At 36.8% G+C, this 23488-nt stretch overlaps 1 protein-coding gene across 1 annotated transcript in view; it reads right to left on the bottom strand.

Moving 5' to 3' along the window:
• Window positions 1-20482, bottom strand: part of UBE2I (ubiquitin conjugating enzyme E2 I) — a 49806-nt gene extending 29324 nt beyond the window's left edge. Inside the window, exon 1 of the mRNA XM_053695123.1 lies at window positions 20333-20482. The gene's annotated coding sequence lies outside the window, so the exon portion shown is untranslated. The remainder of the gene's footprint in view (window positions 1-20332) is intronic.
• Window positions 20483-23488: the final 3006 nt, after the last annotated feature.

Here is a 23488-nt window from a genome sequence, read left to right as displayed (position 1 = left end):
AAAAATGTCCCTTTGACACTAGAACTTAGTAAAAACAAACAAAAAACACAATAACTTGTTTTAACGCAAACTATTAGTACTAAACTGCGGTACTAACTTTTTATTTAAAATAAATTAGATCAGTAGTTTAAGAGTTAAAGGGACACTGAACCCAACTTTTTTTCCTTTCACAATTCAGATAGAGCATGCAATTTTAAGCAACTTTCTAATTTACTCCTATCATAATTTTTTCTTCGTTCTCTTGCTATCGTTATTTAAAAAAGCAGGAATGTAAGCTTACGAGCCGGTGTTCTGTCGAAAACTCCAAGACGTTGAAATCTCTAAATTACGTCACTTCCAGTGACTCTCCCTATTTTCGCCTCTGTAAGGGAAGCAGCACCCCGTCGATCCTCTGGCATCCACCCCATGTGAATCTTGGGGAAGTGGGTTTATAAGGGCGGGCTTTGCCACACCATGAACCCCCCCAGACGGAGGCAAAAATAGAAATTGAAGATAGGCGCTAATGCTGAATTACAGTGCCGTGTCTACGCGAGAGACTGAATGCACAATCAGATGTCTAACTGGAGATTTCAACGACTTGTTTTCTACAGTACACAGGCCCATTCTTGGTTCAGCACCCTGGATTGCTCTTGCCGATTGGTGGCTGCCTCAAAGTGAGCATGAACACAAAATAAATTATATATAATATAGCATTTTGAGAATTGGAGAGTTATTTAAAATTGCCTGTTGTATCTGAATCATGAAAGTTTAACTGACTTTATTAGTCAAACAGTAAAATTGTTTAAAAAGGTCACTCTATAGTGGTTGAAAAAATAAAAATGTGCGGGCAGTCGATTCCTTTTTTTATTTCCCTACAGGTCCACATTGTTTAAAAAGATAGATAATCCCTTTATTATCCATTCCCCAGTTGTGCATAACCAACACTGTTATATTAATACACTTTTTACCTCTGATTACTATGTATCTAAGCCTCTGCAGACTGCCCCCTTATCTCAGGGCTGTTTACGACTTGCATTTTAGCCAATCAGTGCAGTCTCATTTGTAACTCCACAGGAATGAGCACAGTGTTATCTATAGGGTACACATTAACTAGCTGTGTCTTGTTGTGAAAAGCTTATAAAATGGACTGAGATAAAGTCGGCCTGCAGGGGCTTAATAAAAAAACAGGCATTTTGGAGTAGACTGTCACTTTAATTTTCCACTTTCAATGCATTCGGATGAATTCCAGACATTAAAATAAATTTAGGGGAATTGCATATTGTTTTTAAAGGTTACACATCAAAACTGTGATAAAGTGCAATATTCAGATGGTTTTTATATACACAGAATTTGTTTAGATTTACACACAGGCAAATTCTATTAACAAAGAGCTACAGTAAACGTTAAACAAGAGTAACAATTCAATCATAGTTTAACTCTGCAAGTGGCAAAAAAATGGAAGCCCCTTAATGTGGTTAAAATGATTGCTGCATTTCATTAAAGGGACGGGAAAAATGCAAAATGTTCTCATTGTTTTGATAGAACATACAATTTAACGACTTTCCAATTTACTTCTATTATAAAATTTGCTTTATTATCTTTTACTGAAGGAACAGCATTGCACTACTAGCAGTAAGATTAACACATATAGTTAGCCAATCACAAGAAACAAGTGTGCAGGCACCAATCAACAGCTAGCTCTGCGTATTTATTTTTTAAATAAAGGATACCAAAAGAACAAAGCAAATATGAAACTAGAAGAGGCTCAGACGCAGTACTGCACTACTGGGAGCGGTTTAGTGGAAATATAAATTATCTATATAAAACTAGATCTATTTTCCAAATTAATTTTATTCTCTCAAGATAAGTAAATTTGATAATAAAATTAAATTGGTTTCAAAGCGCATGCTCTATGTAAATCAAAGGGCCTGCAATTGTTGTTATTCAAATAGAACAACGTCCCAATTTACTTTTACCAAGATTGCGTCATATTCTTGCTATCCTAGCTATGCACCAATGGGAGCTAGGTGAACATCTGGTGAGCCAATGAAGAACAATCTGCAGCTAGCTCCCAGTAATGCATTGCCACTCCTGAGCCTAACTAGGTATGATTTTCAAGCAAGGATACCAAAAGAGAATGAAACAAATTAGAACATGCGATTTAAAAAAAAAAAAAAAAAACTACAAATAAAAAACACTTTCCAATTTACTTATAAATTGTGAAAGAAAACCGTATTAGCTTCAGTATCCTCAAACTTAAAATTATGATTTATGCAGTAAACAAAGTATCACAATAACCGTTTATATTCCTTGTGTCTGTTTTTAACCCCTAGACGCCGTTAGGATGTTCCATGTCATCCTAAAAAGTGCTGGGCTTAAAGTGAAGGGCAATTTAGATGAATCAGTTCCCGGTTTTTACTAATTCTATTAAAAACAAGGGCACTTTAATCAAAATTGACATTTCACTCGTTTTCTTCAAATACCTTTTAATCCTGACAGCCAGGAGCCAATCAGCTGTTTATGAAGCACATGATCAGTGACAAAGTACTTTAGTTTACCATCTGATTTTGGGCAGATACGTCTGCCCTGAAGGGGTTAAACCAGAAGCAATGCACAGTTTACATTTGGCAACAAACATCTGGAGTTATAGGCCAAAAAAAAACCAAACACAAAAACCTAAATTGTAAATAGGAGGTGCTAAAGTAAAGTAAAAATCTTAGGCATTTGGCAATTTAAAATGCCTAAAGCACCAGCAAGGTCACAAAATCAGTTATAAATAGATGTTCCCCCTTTCATGATTCAGATAGAAGTAAATTGGTTTAATATTTTATGCTTCACTCTCATGGTATTCATTGTTGAAGGAGCAACAAAAAGCACCACTTGAAAAAGATAGCGGAACATATAGGGTGAGCCAGTGAAGAGGCAGCTCGCTCCGCCAGAAGTGCATTGTTTGTCCTGAGCCAACCTTGGTGTGCTTATTAAACAAAAGGATACCAAGAGAGCAAAGCAAATTAGAAGTTGATAATTAATATAATATAATATATATATCTTTCTCTGCCTGAATCATTACAATATAACATCTGAGCACCACTGTGCATTTAAAGGGATAGTCTAGTTAAAATATAAACTTTCATGATTCAGACAGAGGAGCAATTTTAAGCAACTTTCTAATTTACTCCTATTATAAATTTTTCTTCGTTCTCTTGCCATCTTTATTTGAATGTAAGATTAGGAGCCGGACCATTTTTGGTTCAGAACCTGGGTAGCACTTGCTGATTGATGGCTACATTTAGACACAAATCAGAAAGCGCTATACCCAGGTACTGAACCAAAAATAGGCCAGCTCCTATGCTTACAGTCATGCTTTTTCCAAATAAAGATAAGGGAATGAAGAAAAAAAAAAAAAAATAGAAGTAAATTAGGACATTGCTTAAAATTGCTGCTCTAACTGAATCATGGACGTTTAATTTTGACTTGACTCTTCCTATAATCTTAGCATCACTAAGTCAAACTCAATGTGAAGCCATCATGAAGACAATATAGTAAGATGGAGAAGATTTTACATACAACTCCTTTCTCTACGGCGTGTGGTTGTGTCCCAAGAAAAAGCAACATGGGCAAAGTTGCAGACCCTGTAAAATGACTTTCAAGCCACTAGAAACGTCATGGCAAACCTTGGCACTCCAGATATTTCAAAACTACATTTCCCATGATGCTAGGCACTCGGAAGTCCAGTAAAGCATCATGGGATCATGGGGGCACTAGATGCTGTGCGAAAGCTGTAAAGCAGTTGACAAGAGACCATATGATGCTTGAAACACTCATGGACCAGGAGGAAGTAGCTCCTTTTATTTCTGTAACGCACACACTACCTGAATGAGAACCACTGACCGAGCACACAAATGTATAATAAAATCTATTTAAAACAAAGCTTTTCTTTCATGAATCAGAGAACACACAGTATTTAACAATTTCCAGTGTACTTCCACTTGATTTGTTCTTTTGGTTTCCCATGTTTAAAATCCTACCTAGGTAGGCACGAGAACAGCAATGCACTACTGGGAGCTAGCTGCTGATTGGTGGTTGCACGTCTCTTGTTATTGGTTCAAGGTCAGTTAGCTCGCAGCAGTGTATTGCTGCTCCTTAAGAGGATGATGCAAATTTGATAATACAACAAGTACATTGAAATAAAAATGTGGGGTTCATGTCCCTTTAAGCTGGTTCTGGGATTTTAAGATGGGTAGCTACAGTTTAGCCGGGGAACAGATGCCATTCATGATTGGCATCCAAACCACTTCAAGTTTTGAAAGGCAAAAAGGATATGGATCCTGATTAGGAGGTCTTCTAGTGCAAAATATGGACAAGAAAATAAATTACAATCTGTATTCTTTTCTTACAATAACTGAACATAAAATTTACAAAACATTTTTATTATTTTGTTAACGTGTCAGTTTGAAAGTTAAAAAGGGACAGTCTTGTCAAAATTAATCTTTTATGATTCAGATAGGGGCATGCAATTTTAAACAACTTTCCAATTTACTTTTATCATCAAATTTACTTTGCTCTCTTGGTATTCTTTGTTGAAAGCTAAACCTATGTTGGCTCAAACTGATTTCTGAAGTCTGCAGAGGCTTAGATACAAGGTAATCAGAGGTAATAAAGTATTAATATCAGTGTTTGTTATGCAAAACCGGGGAATTGGTAATTAAAGTGTCAATAAACCTAAAAATAATGTTATATAATTCTGCACATAGTGCAGAATTATATAACATTATTTTACTGCTATAGTTAAAAAACCCTTTAAATATTTAAAAAACATGGCGCTTTTACAGACCTGCTCTCTGCTGAGCGGGTCTGTTTTTTTTAGTCAGCGCATCGGGCCAGCTGTATATAGTCACAGCTCGGCCCGACCGCGCCATAAGACTAAGTGCAGCTCGCTCCTGCTCTGTCTGACAGCAGGAGCGAGCTTCACTTAATGTTATGGCGCGGTCGGGCCGAGCTGTGACTATATACAGCTGGCCCGATGCGCTGACTAAAAAAAAAAAAAAAAAAAAAAAAAAAAAAACAGACCCGCTCAGCAGAGAGCAGGTCTGTAAAAGCGCCATGTTTTTTTAAATATTAAAAGGGTTTTATAACTATAGCAGTAAAATAATGTTATATAATTCTGCACTATGTGCAGAATTATATAACATTTTTTTAGGTTTACTGTCCCTTTAAGGGATTATCTATCTTTTTTAAACAAAAACAAATGTTAAAGTAGACTGTTCCTTTAATAGCAAGTAAATCTTGTCAGAGGATACAGAAACTACCACATTTTGAACTTCATACCTTTAAAAAGGATATGAAAACCAAAGAAAAACCAACACCACCACATTTGTTTCTTTAAGTTTATTTGTACTTGCTATCCTTGGTTGAAGATCATACCTAGGTAGGATTAACAGCATGTATATGTATGACCACTGTGTCAGCTGTACTGTTACATTGTAGAAAAAACCTGCCATATAGTGGTCAAGTAGACACGCTTCAAAAATAATGTATTTGTTTTATAAAAAGTTAGATCTCACAACTACTGCAATTTGCTTTGCTCTCATGGTAATCTTTGTTTCAGAGTATACCTAGTGTGCATATGTCTGAAATATTGCTGCCATTTAGTTCTCTTGCCAAGGTAGAGCACTGAAAAAAAAAAAAAAGTATTCTTGCAAAACTGCTGCCATTTATTGGCGCAGACACATGGATGCTCCTGAGCCTACCTACATGCACTTGCAGAGGATACCAAGAGAACAAACTAAAATTTGACACAAGTTTTTAAAATCCTACACTCTGAATCATGGGGGGGGGGTTTGTATGGTTTCATGTCACACACAAAAAAAAGTCTAAACTTGGCATGTGGATTTATTCTGAGTGTGCAAGACACTAAGATATGGATTTGCACACTCACAAGAATAAATCCGGCTCCAAAAATAGCCGAATGCAGCTTGCGAGCTCCATCTTTGGCATTTGTTTAGACCAGGCATTTACACCTCGTTTACTGAAACTGCTTTTCAATAGCTAAACTCCCAGCATCCCTTGCCTTATTTGAAAGGGCCAATCCTGACAAGGCTAGTCACGTTCCTCATGATAGTATAAGGTGCATTGTTTACAGCAGTTATCTGTTAACCAATTAGGGACATATGTAGCAGGGTTGCCTTGAGACGTCAGCAGGGTGCTTTTAACGTTCTGGAAATCCCCTTTTCATGATATTTGTAGCTCTTTTTTTAGATTTAAATAGAGATTTACTTTCCCTTTTTTTAGCTGATAAAGTGCATTAAGGGACATTAAACTAATGCACTGGTTTTAAAACCTGTCCCGAGGCCTCCCAACAGGCCAGGTTTTCAGGATTACCTTGGTTGAGAGCAGGTAAAGTAGCCATGTTTACTAATCAGCTGATTATTTCACCTGTGCTCTAGTTCAGATAGCCTCAAAATATGGCCTGTTAGGGAAACCTGTGAACAGGTTTGAAAACCAGTGAACTAATTCTTTTAAATATTTTATATTAAAATTGAGACAGTAAACACCCTAAGATTGCAACATAAAATGCTTATGCACAGTAAGACATTGCAATAGAGAGTTCATTATTTTGCACCATTTTCTGAATATATGAAAAATGATGATTTGCAGATAGTTGGGATCTTAAGGTCTATATTGTTTGACCTCAGTAGAAATGATGTTCACACAAATAGTGGTAAGGCAAGCCCTGCTTTTTCCATATGCACGTCTGGATTGGCTATTACCAATAAGAAAAAGTGATGGGTGATATTTGACCACTGCAAACAAAGGGTTAATCTGTTCTAACATTTGGATTCAGCTGATAACTTAAAGAACCATTAACAGGATATGAAACCCAAAAGTTCTCTTTTTGTGATTCAGAGAATATTATATATATATATATATATATATATATATATATATATATATATATATATATATATATATATATATATATATATATATATATATATATATATATATATATATATATATATATATATATATATATATATATATATATATATAGTAGCCCCCAATTAGCAGGGGCTAGCTCCTATGCTTACATTCCTGCTTTTTCAAATAAAGATATCAAGAGAACAAAGAAAATTTATAATAGGAGTAAAATAAAGTTGCTTAAAATTGCCTGCTCTCTCATTGGTTTTGAAACCTGTCCTCAGATCTCCCTAACAGGCCACATTTTGTGGATATCTGAACTAGAACAGGTGAAATAATTAGTTTAGTAAACAGTTATTTTACCTGCTCTCATCCTAGGTAATCCTGATAATCTGGCCTGAGGACAGGTTTGAAAAACCAGTGCTCTATTTGAAAGAAAAAGGTGTGTTTTTTTGTCCCTTTAAAGGGACAAAATGGCAGACTATCCCAGTCTTTCCTTAACATGTGCAAACAGTTCATGCTATATATGTGTATTAGTTTGTGGTTAGTTAGCAAGGGTCTTAAAGGAGATTGTACTGCAAAGGTTTCTTTACTTAAATATGGGCCCAATGATGCATTTTACCTGCTGGAGTGTATTACATTGGTTACCTTAGCTCCTTTATCTTTATCATTTGACATAGCTGATTTTGCCTCCTACAGCCATCACCTATACTAAAAATATCCATACCTTTGTATTCTCTAAAAATAAATCCAAGTAAACCAGAATCAAGGAGTAGCCCTAAAGGCTGGGAAAGATTGGTACTAAAAATGGTACTTTTGAATTGTTCTCTGTAAGTGCCTGATAATCTCTAGCTCTCTACTCAGATGAGATATGAAATGATCCTCCAGCAATGCTCAATTTATCACAAAATTCTAAAAAGGCAGATTCTGCTATACCTCACTTTACATCGCTTCACTAATACAGCGCTTCGTGGAGCTGAAGTTCAACCTACAAGGAATTTGAAACAGTGCTGTACTCATCGTGAAAAGTGACTGGCACCATTTTGTTATGCCCAGTGTACTCTGCAGTGCAAACTGCCTCTGTGTTGTAGTCTGGCAAATTTTACTATAGTAAATATATATATATATATATATATATATATATATATATATATATATATATATATATATATATATATATATATATATATATATATATATCTTAAAGGCGGTTTTCACTTTACAGCGGGGCTCCGCTGTATGAGTGAGGTATACCTGTACTTCTTCAAAAGCGGCATTCTCTGCATTTCTGTATGTGAATGAGAGACAATATAGCACTACATGCCATAAGAGTTCTGCTGCATTTACACTTTGTGCTCTGTATTTTATATTACACTCATTAAGTTTTATTACATTTAAAATTTGCACTATTTTAATGCATTTAGATTCTGTATACAGCTTTAATAAAGCAGGTTCATAGTACTTTATATTTATATGTATAATTTATAAATTACATTTACTTCTATTTAAAATAGACTGCTTCCATTTCACAGAGAGCTTCCTTTATTATGGGCCCAATGAGCAAAGATTCTCTAGTTTGGAGAGAAATTAGAGTGCAGAATTCACAGGGGATGAATTTATGGAATTCTATAAGAAAAAGGGCCGGAACCTGGAAGTCCCATAGAGATGCCTTCTGTAGAAAGTAATGAGGCTTTCTGGGATACAGAATTTTACAGGAAAGAAAGTAAAAACAGAACACCTGGGATTGATATCCAGGGCTCAGTTTGCAGCAAACACAAATTAAACAAAAATATTTTCACTACAATTTAAAGGACCAGTAAATACAATAGATTGACATAAACAAATGAATTTAACCCCCCCCCCCCCCAAACAATGCAATAGCATTTAGTCTGAACTTCAAATGAGTAGCAGATTTTTTTCCCCCTCACAAATTTCAGTTAAAGGGCCATGATACCCAAACGTTGATACACTTGAAAGTGATGCAGCATAACTGTAAAAAGCCGACTAGAAAATATCACCTGAACATCTCTATGTAAAAAAAGAAAGATTTTACCTCAAAATGTCCTTAGTATTCACACCCCATTGTAAAGGGCTTTAAGAAAAAAAAAAAAAAAAAAAATTAGTATGCCTGTCCCAGGACCTGCAAGGGAGCGTGCTTCATGCACACTCATGTTATTTCCCTATTCAGTTTAAAGGGACACTGAACCCAATTTTTTTCCTTTTGTGGTTCAGATAGAGCATGCAATATTAAGCAACTTTCTAATTTATTCCTATTATCAAATTTTCTTCATTCTCTTCCTATCTTTAGTTGAAAAAGGCATCCAAGCTAAGGAGCCACACAATTTTTGGTTCAGGCCCTGACAGCATTTGTTTATTGGTGGGTAAATTTATCCACCAATAAGCAAGAACAACCCAGTTCACCAAAAATGGGCCGGCATCTAAACTTACATTCTTGCTTTTCAAATAAAGATACCAAGAGAATGAAGAAAATTAGAAAGTTGCTTAAAATTGCATGCTCTGAATCACGAAAGAAAAAAAAAAAAAAAAAAAAAAAAAAGGTTCAAGGTCCCTTTAAGGAAGTTTACAATGAAACTTCATGGGTTCACAGTAAAATAGTTCATGACCTCGGCACTGTTAAAGCCGATTGGCTGCTGTTCATTTCTTCCTTTTTTTACCTGCAGCTGGGCAGTAATTGAAAGATAACTTACACAGAACTTACTCTGGTGAGCTGAGGAAATTGTGAGGTAAAATATCTTCCCGTTTTTTTTTTTTTTACATAGAGATGCTCAGGTGATATTTTCCTGTCAGCTTTTTAGTTATACTGCATCAGTTTCAAGTGATTTAGCATCTGAGTTTTATGTCCCTTTAAGTGTACCATGGGACAGCCAATCATAAATGCATATCCTGTGAATTCTTGCACATGCGCATTAGGAGCTGGTGACTGAAAAAGTGTAAATATAAAGAAAGCACATTTTGTTTATGAAAGTTGGAAAGTTGTTTAAAATTGCTGCTTTGAATCATGAATATTTAATTTTGAACTGAGTGTCACTTTAACTTGCTTTTGCCTATATATATATATATATATATATATATATATATATATATATATATATATATATATATATTATATTATATTACTTTTGTCATTTAAATATGTTTATTGAGCAAACATCACCTGCATACAGATGGCCAGATAATTCAGTGAAACCAGCTTGTGTAAAATGCTTACAGCATTTTATGAAGATTGTGAGTGTCAGACGTACCCAGGGTACTCCTTTGTTCTGCCCACTTTCTAAAGCTGTCCGTTTTATTTTACAATAAAGCAAATTAAATTACATTTATAAAACATAATCCTAATATTTGTATAGCAACATCTGCCTGTCTAGAATCTTGTGAAAGATCTTGCAGTGCTAGAGTATCATTTTGGATCATCTAATCTGAGCAGAGAGCTTGATGGGCGGCATCTGAGACTTCCAGTTTCCAACCTTTTTCCTCATAAGAAGGAGAAGCACCCACAGACAGACAGACAGCCGTATCGGAAGGAGAAGCACCCACAGACAGCCGTATCGGAAGGAGAAGCACCCACAGACAGACAGACAGCCGTATCGGAAGGAGAAGCACCCACAGACAGACAGACAGCCGTATCGGAAGGAGAAGCACCCACAGACAGACAGACAGCCGTATCGGAAGGAGAAGCACCCACAGACAGACAGACAGCCGTATCGGAAGGAGAAGCACCCACAGACAGACAGACAGCCGTATCGGAAGGAGAAGCACCCACAGACAGACAGACAGCCGTATCGGAAGGAGAAGCACCCACAGACAGACAGCCGTATCGGAAGGAGAAGCACCCACAGACAGACAGCCGTATCGGAAGGAGAAGCACCCACAGACAGACAGCCGTATCGGAAGGAGAAGCACCCACAGACAGTTAGCCGTATCGGAAGGAGAAGCACCCACAGACAGTTAGCCGTATCGGAAGGAGAAGCACCCACAGACAGTTAGCCGTATCGGAAGGAGAAGCACCCACAGACAGTTAGCCGTATCGGAAGGAGAAGCACCCACAGACAGTTAGCCGTATCGGAAGGAGAAGCACTCACAGACAGTTAGCTGTATACTGTCAACTACTATCAACCCGGGTTAACCTGTTTATCAGGGGACAGAGCAACAAGTAGTTAGTTAAACACAATCACCAGCTCTTCAAGTGGCAGCACTTTGGGAGCTTCACCTGCAAAACTGCTATTTAACATAAAGTGGGCATAAAATGAAAGGGACAGTCTACTTGAAATGTTTTGTTGTATAAAAAGAGATAATCCCTTTATTATCCAGTCCCCAGTTTTGCCTAACAATTATAAAAACGTACTTTTTTACCTGATTACCTTGTATCCAAGCCTCTGCAGACTGACTACTTATCCGAGTGCTATGTTATCTATATGGCACACGTGAACTAGCACCGTCTGACTGTAAAAACTAATAAAATGCACTAAGGTGGCCTGCAGGGTCTTAGAAACAGGCAAAGATTTAGAGATTATAAAGTATATCAATATGTGTTGGTTGTGCAAAGCTGGGGAATAGGTAGTTTACACTTTTAATTTATTTTTAGACTGTTCCTTAAATGGTATTCACATTAGAGAAATAAGAGCGCTCCCATGACCTGCGTCACAGCTAGACCAGACAAGTGCGTCTCGCAGTATTATAGTGCAGTTTAACACAACAGAATAAAGAGCTAGAATACTTTCAAGAGCTGTTGCTCAACTAAGGCTGTAAAAGAATTACAGGAGCCCTTTGGTATTCCTATATGGGGTGAGGTGCAAGTGTGTGCAACTTTCCTTCCTTTTGGAAAAGTGATTATTATTATTTGGTAGCTTCAGCAATTGGTAGGCACCCTAAGGAATTAAAATATTTCATAAATAAATTCAACAACTACAAAATTACCAGGTTAAGAGAACAACTAAAAGCATTTGATTTAATTCTTCCAATACTCAAAACAGGGTATTAAAAAGGGACACTGAACCCAAATTTTTTTCTTTCCTTATTCACATAGAGCAGCAATTTTAAGCAACTTTCTAGTTTACTCCTATTATCAAATTTTCTTAATTCTCTTGGTATCTATTTGAAAAGCAAGAAAGTAAGTTTAGATGGCTTCTTGTTCAAATAAAGATAGCAAGAGCACGAAGAAAAATAGGAATAAATTAGAAAGTTGCTTAAAATGGCATGCTCTACCTGAATCCCGAAAGAACATTTGGGTTCAGTATATGTATAATAAAAAAAAAAAGTTTTCCCTTAATGTGTTTCCAATAACTTTTTTTTTTACCAGCTGCAGAGTATAAAAATGTATGAGATTTGCTTTTTATAAAGCAGCTTATTTGTGTATATGAATTAGCCGATTTTGTGTTTTGAAGCCACAACCTAATAAAATGGGTTGAGCTTGTAGGTATAATCACCTATGTACATATACACGCTTCTTTATCTTATATCTGTCCATAAACCAATCACTAATACTTGGAGAATACAATTGAAAATTAACATTTTATTTTCTTAGTCACTTCTATAACCCACTGGGAGTGTAATTTCTTCTACTGGCTGTGTTAACACAGCTTGGCCTGGAGGCCAACAACTTTCAGGATGGGTGGGGATACCAAAGGCTAAATAAACTTTTAACTGCCAATATAAAGGGTAGTGGAAATACTTGTAAACAATTTAATACACTCCAGCAGGTAAAGTGGATTATTGGGACCAGTTTAAAAGGTGAGAAATTTGAGTAAACTGTCCCTTTAAGAGAACTGTTAGCTGCAATGAAATACTGATTTAGTTTTAGGGAAATCAATTGGTTAAGACACCGTTAAAAAAAAATTAAACTTGAGATTCATGAATGGAAAGTCCATAGAATTAAAGCAAACAATTAGTACAAAAGAGGAAGATAACGACTGCCAGGTTTGGTTGTCAAGATATTAAGAAGCTGAATAAAAGTGATTGAGCAAGTCACTTTGCCTGATCCACTTTTGCAAAATGAATGAAAGCCTGACCTATTAGAAAGCAAGATGTGCAGCTGTCTAGTTCATATGGATTACAAATAATATCATTAAAAACACGAACTACAGCTCCTCTGAAGCAGCTGCTATTGGAACAAGGATAAACTTACAGATAACCATTATACTTTTGTAAAGGAATCAGGTGCTTACGTCACTTACCAAAGGTAAATTTAGTTCAGAAACTGACTGTTCTATAGCTATTTAACAAGTGTGGCACACTCCAAAATTTCTTTTAGCAAAACACAAATAAAAAAAATTAAATTAATAATTTTAGCCATTTTTAGTTAAATATAGGCTTACATGTTACTCAGGTGGTGGGCCCATTAACCCTTTGAGTGCTAAGCACTTTCCTACCAGGGTGCTAATATAAATATTTTCTAAGGTCTAAAAAAAAAAAAAAAATTACATTTTAAACTTCACAGCAGCTCCAGCTTCCTCCGGTCTCACAAGCCATTTCTGATGTCAGAAATGATTGATAGGTCATCCTCCAATCACAGTTTCCCCCCAGGGGATTCAGTGTCTGATTCACTGCTGTGATTGGAGGAAGCCGAATTCTTCATTTTAGACCAAGGAAGAGGCTTTGAGGTGGAGGAAGCTGGAGCTGCTGTGAAGATTAAAAAGGTAAGTTTTTTTTCACAACAGGAGTGAAATGAAAATTGATGAATTAAAGTGCCCCTGTTTTTAATCAAAGTTTTAAAAACCGGGCACTTTAGCATCAGAATTTACATTCACTTTAAGTATAAATAAAATTGTTGTCATCACGTCATTGCGCGTGACATCACGGTGATGCCGGTCACTCTACAGGCACGATCGCCGGGGTAGGAGCAGATAGGAGCCCCCAGATGTCCCTCCAGGTGGGAGAGTGCTCATGACGGCTCTGAGCCATCATTAGCACCAGAGTGAGAAACAGACGGCTCAGAGCCATCATTAGCACTCAAAGGGTTAGAAAGGGCATGGGGGGAAATAGATATATAGTTACAAAGAAAATATATATATATATATATATATATATACACACATACATACACATACACTTTTTTTGAGTCCAAAATTATAAACAAATACACAAACTGGCAACCAGGGCACCAAGAAAATGGGATCTGGTACCCAGCAATATATATCTTTCATGGCCTAGCTTTCTGGAGAGGGGTAGTGGCAAGTTAGAACAAAACCACAGTCACTCTTCCCTACACAGCATACACAGACAAACATAACCAGCTGTTTAACAGCAGCCATGGTCTTAGCACTCCAGCTACATACTCTTCATCACTGAAACCTCTGTACTTATGGCACAGACAGACAAGGCAGTATACCTTGTGCAGGTAACGGCGCATTAAAAGGGACAGTAAACACCTTGACACATTTATGCATAAACAACTATGAAATATAACTTCATTTATCTTGTCCCCTTTTCACATAAGCTCTGGAGGGAAAATTCTCAGAACTTTAAATGCACGGTTGACTTTCCAAGGCTAACTGTTACATGTCTGTCCTTAACTGGATTTATCAGATATCAACTGCAAAACAATTACAATTTTTTTTTTTTTTTTTTTTTTATTTGATCTCACTTAAATGACAGTGGCTTGCCTTGTCGCCTGTGGATTAAAGTTCAGATAGGCTCCTCCCAATAAGCACATGGTGGGTGGAGTTTAGCTATTGATAAATAATTGTAGTAAAAAAATTTTATATATATATATATATATATATATATATATATATATGTTAATTTGTTCTAAAAACATTAAGTTTGGGTTTATATGTTAATCTATAGCAGTGGTTTTCAGTGTGAGGCGGGCGCTAGTGCATATGAGAGGCGCGGGAGCAGTAACACTTTACTGTCCTATGGAAACTGCACGGTTTTTAAGAGACGACTGACACTTGCCATTTCGTGCCTGAATAAAGGCATAGGGTGGGATGTAGGTGGAGGAAAGTCACCAAGGACAAAATCGCTGTGAGACTACATTGCATGTTGATCAGTAACTTGCATTTAACACCGGAGTAACAAAATGCAAACTGAAATGGCAGTGAAACTGTTATGCAGAATCAGCATGAGAGAGGAGTGTGAACCCTGGATTGGATATAAATTACCCAAATTAAAAAGACTAAAATATTACAATTTTCTTTAAACCCTTCAGGAGGGACGCATCCCTCCAAGTTCGGAACGTAAACAAATTAAGCACATGATCGTCACTGATCATGTGCTTCAAAAACAGAGCTGACTGGCTCCTTGGGGGACTGCCTGCGTTTCTAGGCACATTACCCAATCAGAGTTTGTACAAAGAAGTAAGCAGGATGTTGCAAAAGTTAGGACGTTCCATGCCACCATGAGGGCGTTAAAGCCCAGAGCTGTCAGGACGTCATGGAATGTCCTGAGGGCATAAAGGAGTTAGAGAAAAATAAAAAGTAAACTATTATGAGGGGGAAGCTGTCTTGTAAATTTCTCCAGAGGGGAGGCTCAGCGCTTAAGACTTTGAATACCCCTGTTCTATAGCAACAGGACAGAAATGTCTTGTAATAGGCGTTTACTGTTCCTTTAAATCATTGCTGCATGTATTTCAGATAATTGAAATGTTATCACTATCCCAGGCAACCAATAAGTTACTATTTTGTGCTTTAATCATCTCCCTGTAGCTCTGTTTTCTAGGAAATAGCCATTAACCTCACTGACTTGGATATGAACTAGCAAGAACAGAAAACTACTATGATGTGATCCAATCTGTGTATGACGGTATGCACATCACATAGACCAGTACCCCTGCTATACCAACAGCATCATGAAGTGACCACACAAGGGATGGACCAGTAAGGGAAAGCCAGGCTGTTATGGGATGTTCAAGAGCCATCCAAGGCAGTTTGTATATTAAAGTCTTAACAAAACTCAAGAAGCTTTATCCAAAAGTTTATAAACCCCTTTTATACAACAAACACACAACTCAAGCCATAAATACATGTCCTTTTTTAAAGTGATGGTAAATCCTAGCGTTTCTGAAATACTAGGATTTATCAGTGCTATAAATAAAGGGAACTTTCAGGATAAAGGGGAGATAGATATACACACACCTGAAAGTTCCTTTATTTGCCTGCAGTTTATGTCGAGCCGAGTGCCACCGGTCACCCACAACAAAATACTATTTTTCCCCCCAATGCAGTGTGGTTTCCGCCTCTTAGCGAATAGTAGTGCTTACCCTTCTGCATTATGTTAGATGGTTAACACGACTATTAGCTAACAGGTGGAAACCATCTCAATGGACAAAATGAAAAGTTTTGCCAAGGGGCTCAGCGTAAACTACAGGTAAATAAAAAACTTTCAGCATTTTTTTTTTATTTACATTTTATTATAAATACTTTGTGGATTAAAGTCCTTTAGTTATAGCACTGGTAATCCTAGAGTTTCAAAAAGACTAGGATTTACCACCACCTTGATAATCATCTTTATAGTTTACAACAAAATCTTGTACAGTACTTCAAAGTGATAAGATGAAAACCATTGGTCACCTTCACTTTAACCCACAGCATCTCAGCTGTCTCCCACCTTTACTCAACCAAAGCAAGCCCAGCTTTTTCTCCTCCCGTTCATGACCACAACAAGAGTAAGCCAAGTTTCTTCAGGTATGAAGGAAGCACATGAAGTTTGTACACAGCACTAAATGGATTTAACCCTTTCCTGTCGTGGTTAATGTGTCTACATTGGAACAACTGTTCAGTTGTAAACAATTTGAAATCTCGTGATCGTGTCAGGGGGGCATCCCTATGCTGCTAGGCACGCCCTCCAGACTGCAATCCCATCAGGGAAGCGCCAGTGGCTTCAGAAAAGCCACCCGGTTAGGACGTTGTAGTCCGTCTATCAGCGTTAAAGCCCAGAAAAATTTGGACGGAATAGAATGCCATTAAAAAGGTTAAGTATCTGAGCTGCAATCCAATGTGGTCAAACAGATAACATAAAGGAGGCCCGACAGCTTGCCAAAAACACATTAAAGAGAAAACAAAAATAAAATAACCCCCCCCCCCCCATCATGAAATACTTTGTTTAATTTAAGCACACAAGTATCTTCATTAAAAAATGTTTTTTATATAAAATCACAAAAAATGTAATTCTACCAGGCTACTATCTTCTTTATGGTGAGATATGCAAACCGGTCATTTTTCGATTAAGCATATTTGTCCAAGAAACACTAGAAAAAAGGTTAAGGATTGTTAGTTCCTTTTTTAATTAAGGGGAGCAATATGTGTCCCAAGTACAATAAAGTCATTTGCAGCATAATTTAAAAAACACATTAAATACAAAACATTTTTGTGCCCGTCACACGTCACTGCCCACCAGTACAGCTAAGGAAATTTCTGTACCAGCCAATGAACTCCTAGCCTACAGACCAGTTGTAAACAAACATAAAATTCCTGTTTATTTTAAAAACGCACATCTAAACTTATATGTTTAACCCCTTGCAGGGTGCTGCTCTAACACAACTGAATATTTTATTTTACACCTGAATACTACTTTAACAAAATTAGAGCTTCCGATTCAGGCTTGTTCATAGGCTAATTTTTTTTCTGCCTGATTAAAAAAAAAGGGACATCATCCTGTGAACTTCTTGTCCCTTTAATGTGTTCCTAATTATCCATTTTACTGCTGGAGTATTAATTTGTTTATAAAAATAGCCCTTTTACCTTTATTGTCACCAGGAATAGCTATTTTACCAATGAAACTCGCACCTATGCTGCAGTATTGGCTACAGCAAAGCATCCAGAAAAATAAAATAAATTAAACCTCGCAGTGGGGGGTGAGAGTGACCTGCCGCTTGTAAAGAGAGTTGCTGAAACAAAATTAAATTAACTCTTTTCACTTTGCCTTTAAGATTTTTATGACAAAACACTTAATATAATCACTTTGGAGAAAGTTAGCTGCAATAGTTGGACAGTGGTGGTGACAAATCAATGCCTCAAAAGGAAGACAGCACAAAAAATGTCAATACCAATGCAAAGTATTTTAAACTGTGATGCTGGACCAAAAGCAGAGTTTAAATGGCCATTACACACTCTCATTCGGTGGAGCATGTAATTCACTATCAACCCTGCAAATCTGTGTTCAACTCATGCAAGAGGGTTGAACCCTGAACTGATGTTCCAGAGCAGAAACTGCCATGATACATTTAGCAGCACTAACCTCACAGCTGCGAGGTATAGCCAGTTAAAATTATACTGGATGTTGTGCAAATGGGCAGTTGTAGTCAAAGTCAAAACTACAAAATTAACAGTACAGGACTTTCTGCTGTATATTTACAGGGGTGGCAGTACTGCCCATTTGTCAAAAAAGGAAAAACTTGTACAAAGGAGAACAACCAGCAGGAGCTTAAAAGGGCTAAATGTATATATTTGCTTCTACAGAGAACAGCAGTAAGATTTACATTAGTACGTGCATATTGGATAGTTTTAAAATATAGTAAACTTTATGTCACTCAGCTGCCAATAGGACAAAAAGGTGCCGTTGTAGACAGAGGTACCTGCTAACCTCCTCAAATCACCCAAAGAGTCTAGAATATCCACAACACCAATTTCTCTCATAAAATCAATCATGCATGATTAAGGGTGGATGCACCCAAAACGTCACATGTTTATATTTTAAAATTATCCAATAAAAGATTGATTTTATGAGAGAAATTGGTGCTATAGACATTCTAGGCTTCTTGGATAGTTTTAAAATATACATTTTATTCTAGAAAATTTACCATCACTTTTACTCTTCATGGGTGGGTTACTGTCCACCATGAGGTCTGTGGAGTTGTTCCTATCAGACGGCTAGTTTGTTGCAAGGGGTCATCTCAAAATAGTTTAAACCCCTCTAAGGGTGCTTAGCAGCTATGTTCGGGTTCTGAGCTTCAATCAGCACTTTTGAAAGATAATTGAACAGGTTCTGGAAAGCAATGTCCCCAAACTGAAACCTTTTATAAAACCTATTAAAGGGCATAACTCTCCATTGATAAAGTTGTGATTCTTCCTCGGATATTCCACTGACTAGTGATGCAGAGAAATCCACTTCCTGTTGCTTTCACATGTTTGTTTTAATGTATTCACAGCCAAAATGATACAACATTATGAATTCTGCAAGAGTTTGTACAGTATTCAAATCCAAACTACTCTTGCAACTATTGTCCCAAGTAGAACTTTTGCACTAACTAGGTTCAGACAATTATAGAAACTAATTTATATCTGGATGTAAGAAAAAAAAAAATAGGACCCACAGCTTCTTGCTCTCAAGGTTTACACACAAATTATTTTTTAGATTAAAAGCAGATCTTTCTAAACCCAACAATTATTTTGAGATTTTATCTCCAACCTGCAGCCAATTATCGAGCAGGGGTCAGACTGATATGGAAGATTATGAGCAGAAAACAAAGTTAAAAAAACATTCACACCAGACAAGGGCTTTTGTCTAATCTGTTACAACAAGGATTTGTCAATTCCTGATTTAGGGGAATTTGCTTTTAAAAAAAAAAAAAAAAAAAAAAAAAAAAAACCCATTTACTTTTCTAAAATGAGCTGATCATTTATACATGTCATTTAAAATTGCATATCTATAAATGAGAACAGAAAGGGGGTGTGCCTTCTTTTTATATGCCCCATTTTTAAGAATTTATGGGGGGGGGGGGGGTATTCCACATTTTCATAAGGAAACATTGCACTGGTCTGAGTTACAATAGTCCTGATAAAACATATACAATATTATTTGAATATACTCATCATCTAAAGGTGCTGCTGCCAGTGCCAAGTCTTAAGATCCTGTACCTGCAAGACCAGAGCTGTCACTGCATGGGCCACACGTGCAGATGTCAGCAGCACATCCTACAAGGATGAGTGAATAAAATAGACTTTCAGCCTTGTGTGCCCAGCTACACTATATAAAGTCACACTAATAAGGGATAGTGATCTGCCTGTCCCAAACACGAGTGGGGGAAAAACACACAAGAAGGGATCCCGTGGGTCAGTGCGACTATTTGGGATAAGAGTTGGGAAGATAGTGTATGGGACGTGCCAGCCCCTTCCTATGGCAGCATGTTTGTTACCACCTTGGCAGCAAGAGAGGGGTGCAGTTGGCAGCCAAAAGATTAACGCACCCACTGTCTGTCCCGGGACAGTAGTGTGGGCATGCTCAGTACCTACTGGCAGCCAATGCAAATCAAATCCGATTAAAGGGGCAACACTTGAATCGTATCAGTAGCTGGGACCCCCATGCTGCTTTATTAGTAAAAATGACCGGGACATATGGATTCGGCTACTATATCCCAGTGTTGAGCTGTCCCAGATAACGATGCGCCTCCCCGCCACCGCAGCCCAGAGATAGGAAGGGCGAGAACCGGAGCCGTTGCTGCCGCCCTACTTCTATGTTGCTTCCCTGAGCCGCTCACCTGCGACGACAAATCCGGGTTCGGCGGTGCTCGCTGCTCTTTGTCTCGGGACAAAGCCCCCTGAAGTTTCCCTCCTGAAGCAGCACTGAACCTGACCCAGACTAAATAGGACCTCATGTCACAAGGACCCCGGCCGGGGGCTGTCCTTGGAGGTGCCTGTGCTCAGCCTGCATTAACCAAACTCCCCTTTCCCCTTTTAAAAAAACACACAACTATTTTATAAAGAGTCCCAAAACACTCGAAAATAAAAAGATGCCATTCCTCACTAAGCACCTAACAAAATCATCTCGCTATAGGACCAGCAGCCATATAGTCTCGGAACAGGCTGTGTATACAGGGTATGGGACTGTACAGATATAAAGATGAACCTGATGCATCCGGGAGACAGAATTTATTAAATTATGATTAGAAAAATGAATGTTTTTAAAATAAAGTTAAGTTTTAAGGGTTTCACTTGAATTGTAGTAGAATTTATATCAGGCATTGCAAAGGGCAGCTATATATTTAAAGGAGCCGCGTTCTATAAGTTAGGGACCGTCTATAAAGTGCCGGTTGGGATGATGCAGTAGGCCTTAGGGAGAGTGTGATGAGGAATATCAGAAGCATCAGTGTTATATAATCCAGGCTATAATCTGTATATCAAGAGAGTAGCTGTCCATTTAGCGATATCATTTTTAAAAATACAGCGCAGTCGAGTTATTGCCGCCTAAAAACTTGTTGAGGCCTAAAATGTGTCAGGTTTTTGCCTGCTCGAACGGTGGCCACCCGGTACGGAAGCTGAGAGACCTCTTCAGTGATTGGTGCGGTTGGAGAATTATGGGCGTGGCTTGTGAATATCAACGAATAAGAAAGGAGATCTCAAAGGTTTTTTTTATTTTGATAGAGACTGAGTAGAGCATTTCAGATGGTCCCTATTTTTTTCCATAAAGTAATAATGTAATATGATCTCACAACTCACTTGCACTGCATGGTCATTTGTGTTACTGTGATCTTGTTACTTAAACTGAGTTTATGGATTTACTTAAAAATTACAGTAATTCTTACAAATACCTGAACAGAATATATATATATATATATATATATATATTTTTTTTTATTTTTTGTGGGGGGAAAGGGTGCCAGTATATATTATTGATTGATATATTCAGACATCCCAACCTGCAATAACTCATTTCAGGGACTTATCATTAAAGGGACATTAAACACTTTGAGATGGTAATATAAAATGATAAATTGTTTATAATAAAACAACTCTGCAATATACTTTCATTATTTATTTTGTCCTCTTTGCCTGCAATTCCATTCTGAAATTGTGAGGTTTTCAGTTCCTGTTAGAAATGGAAGTGCAGAACACTGTTAAATCCAGCACAACCATTGGCTGCACACTTTAGTGACCTATTTCTAACTGACCCTAATTGGCCACAACAGAGAAGGTAACACAAGTTACAACATGGCAGCTCCCAGTGTTTTATAGACACTAAAACTTTACACTTATTTTGTCACTTTTTAAACAACTAATAAAACTTTAAAAAATACATCTACATGTTAGTCATGGACTAATCTTTTCTTTGAATACATCATTCTATCTAGCATGTATTTAGTGTTTAATGTCCCTTTAAAGTAGCTTCCTACTAAAGTCACATAAAAAAAAGTAGCTTTATTGCACAACTACATACAATAAACCTATTTTCCAGGGATCATACGCTTGTTGAATGCTTAAATATTTTAGAATACAAAGTTTAATTACGAGCAGTAAATGAGATAGTATTTGTGTTTTATTAGAATTAGTGGGGGCCTTTTGGTTACTGATGCATGCTTTGAGGGTTCTATAACGTCCCAGCAACTAAAGGCATTCCTTAAAGAAACACTTTTCCGGATTTGGGCCACATTGGATCATGGTACTTGGAGTTTCAGGGAGATTGCATTCCATTTGCTGGCATCAGGGAGCCGCTATTACAATCAGAAAAACTCCCTGAACTTCAGGGAGAGTTGGGATGTCTGTATATTGTGCTCTGTAAATTCTCAAAAAGAAACAAAGTTATTTACAACCCTTGATATACCAGTATTTTGCAGCCCCCTCTGGTGAAAACTATAGTATTGATTACAAATATTAGCTGTGTAACGGTGAGTTGCTGATGTTTTTAGCACAATAAAGGAGTTTTTGTCACTGTATTTGGAGAGCCACATTTATACTTTTATGTAAGTAATACCTCACATTCCTATGTTCTTCACTTAGAAGAAAATGTTTTTATTTTTACATATTTATATATATATATATATATATATATATATATATATATATATATATAATGTGCGTGTGTATTTTTGGAAAATATATTTTGATACTTATATCTCTATATGAATAATTACAGAAATTCATACCTTTCTTCTACTGATGAGAGCTAATAAGCTTAAAACAGCTGTCCAGAAGTGGTTTTGTCTTTGATGTATCTGCCCCATAAGAGGATTAGCTGTGGTTCAACACAGTACCAAAAGCAAAGAGCATGAAATATTGCATAGCTAATTTCCATATCTTACCCAGAATCCTCAGCTGCAATGGTAACCATGTATGCAGAGTACTTTGCAGGAAAGGCAAGCATGGATACTTGCCTAGATGTGTTTATTGCCTATACAATAACTGATTAATTCATTCTCTCTTTCTCTCTAATTTTTTTCCCCTAAATGATGAACATAGGAATTTCAGATATGTCTATTGAAAACACATTAAAACATATTGAATTTGATTAAAAATTATATTGCATGCTTCAAGGTATTTAAGAAGGGCTCAAAAGTATGTATGTATGTGTTTATATTTATGTATGTGTGCATATATATATTTACACATATAAACACATAAATACACATATATATATATAGACATGTATGTGTGTGTATATAAATATATATATATATATGTGTGTGTGTGTATATATATATATATATATATATATATGTATATATATATATATATATATATATACACACACACACACACACACGTTGGAGCCCTTTCCAGTCAAACACCTTACTATATCCTTATTTTAATAAAAAACTGTACATATGAGTGTAATACTTTTATTTTAATATGTTTTAGATGTGTTTTGTGAAAAACATTTTTATCCCTTACACTTTACTTCAGGTCTAATTCCTCTACCA

The sequence above is a fragment of the Bombina bombina genome, chromosome 11 (assembly GCF_027579735.1).
Source record: "Bombina bombina isolate aBomBom1 chromosome 11, aBomBom1.pri, whole genome shotgun sequence".
Classification (NCBI taxonomy): Eukaryota; Metazoa; Chordata; class Amphibia; order Anura; family Bombinatoridae; genus Bombina; species Bombina bombina.
Note: the sequence above shows the minus strand (reverse complement) of the source record. Positions and strands in the feature narration are given on the sequence as shown.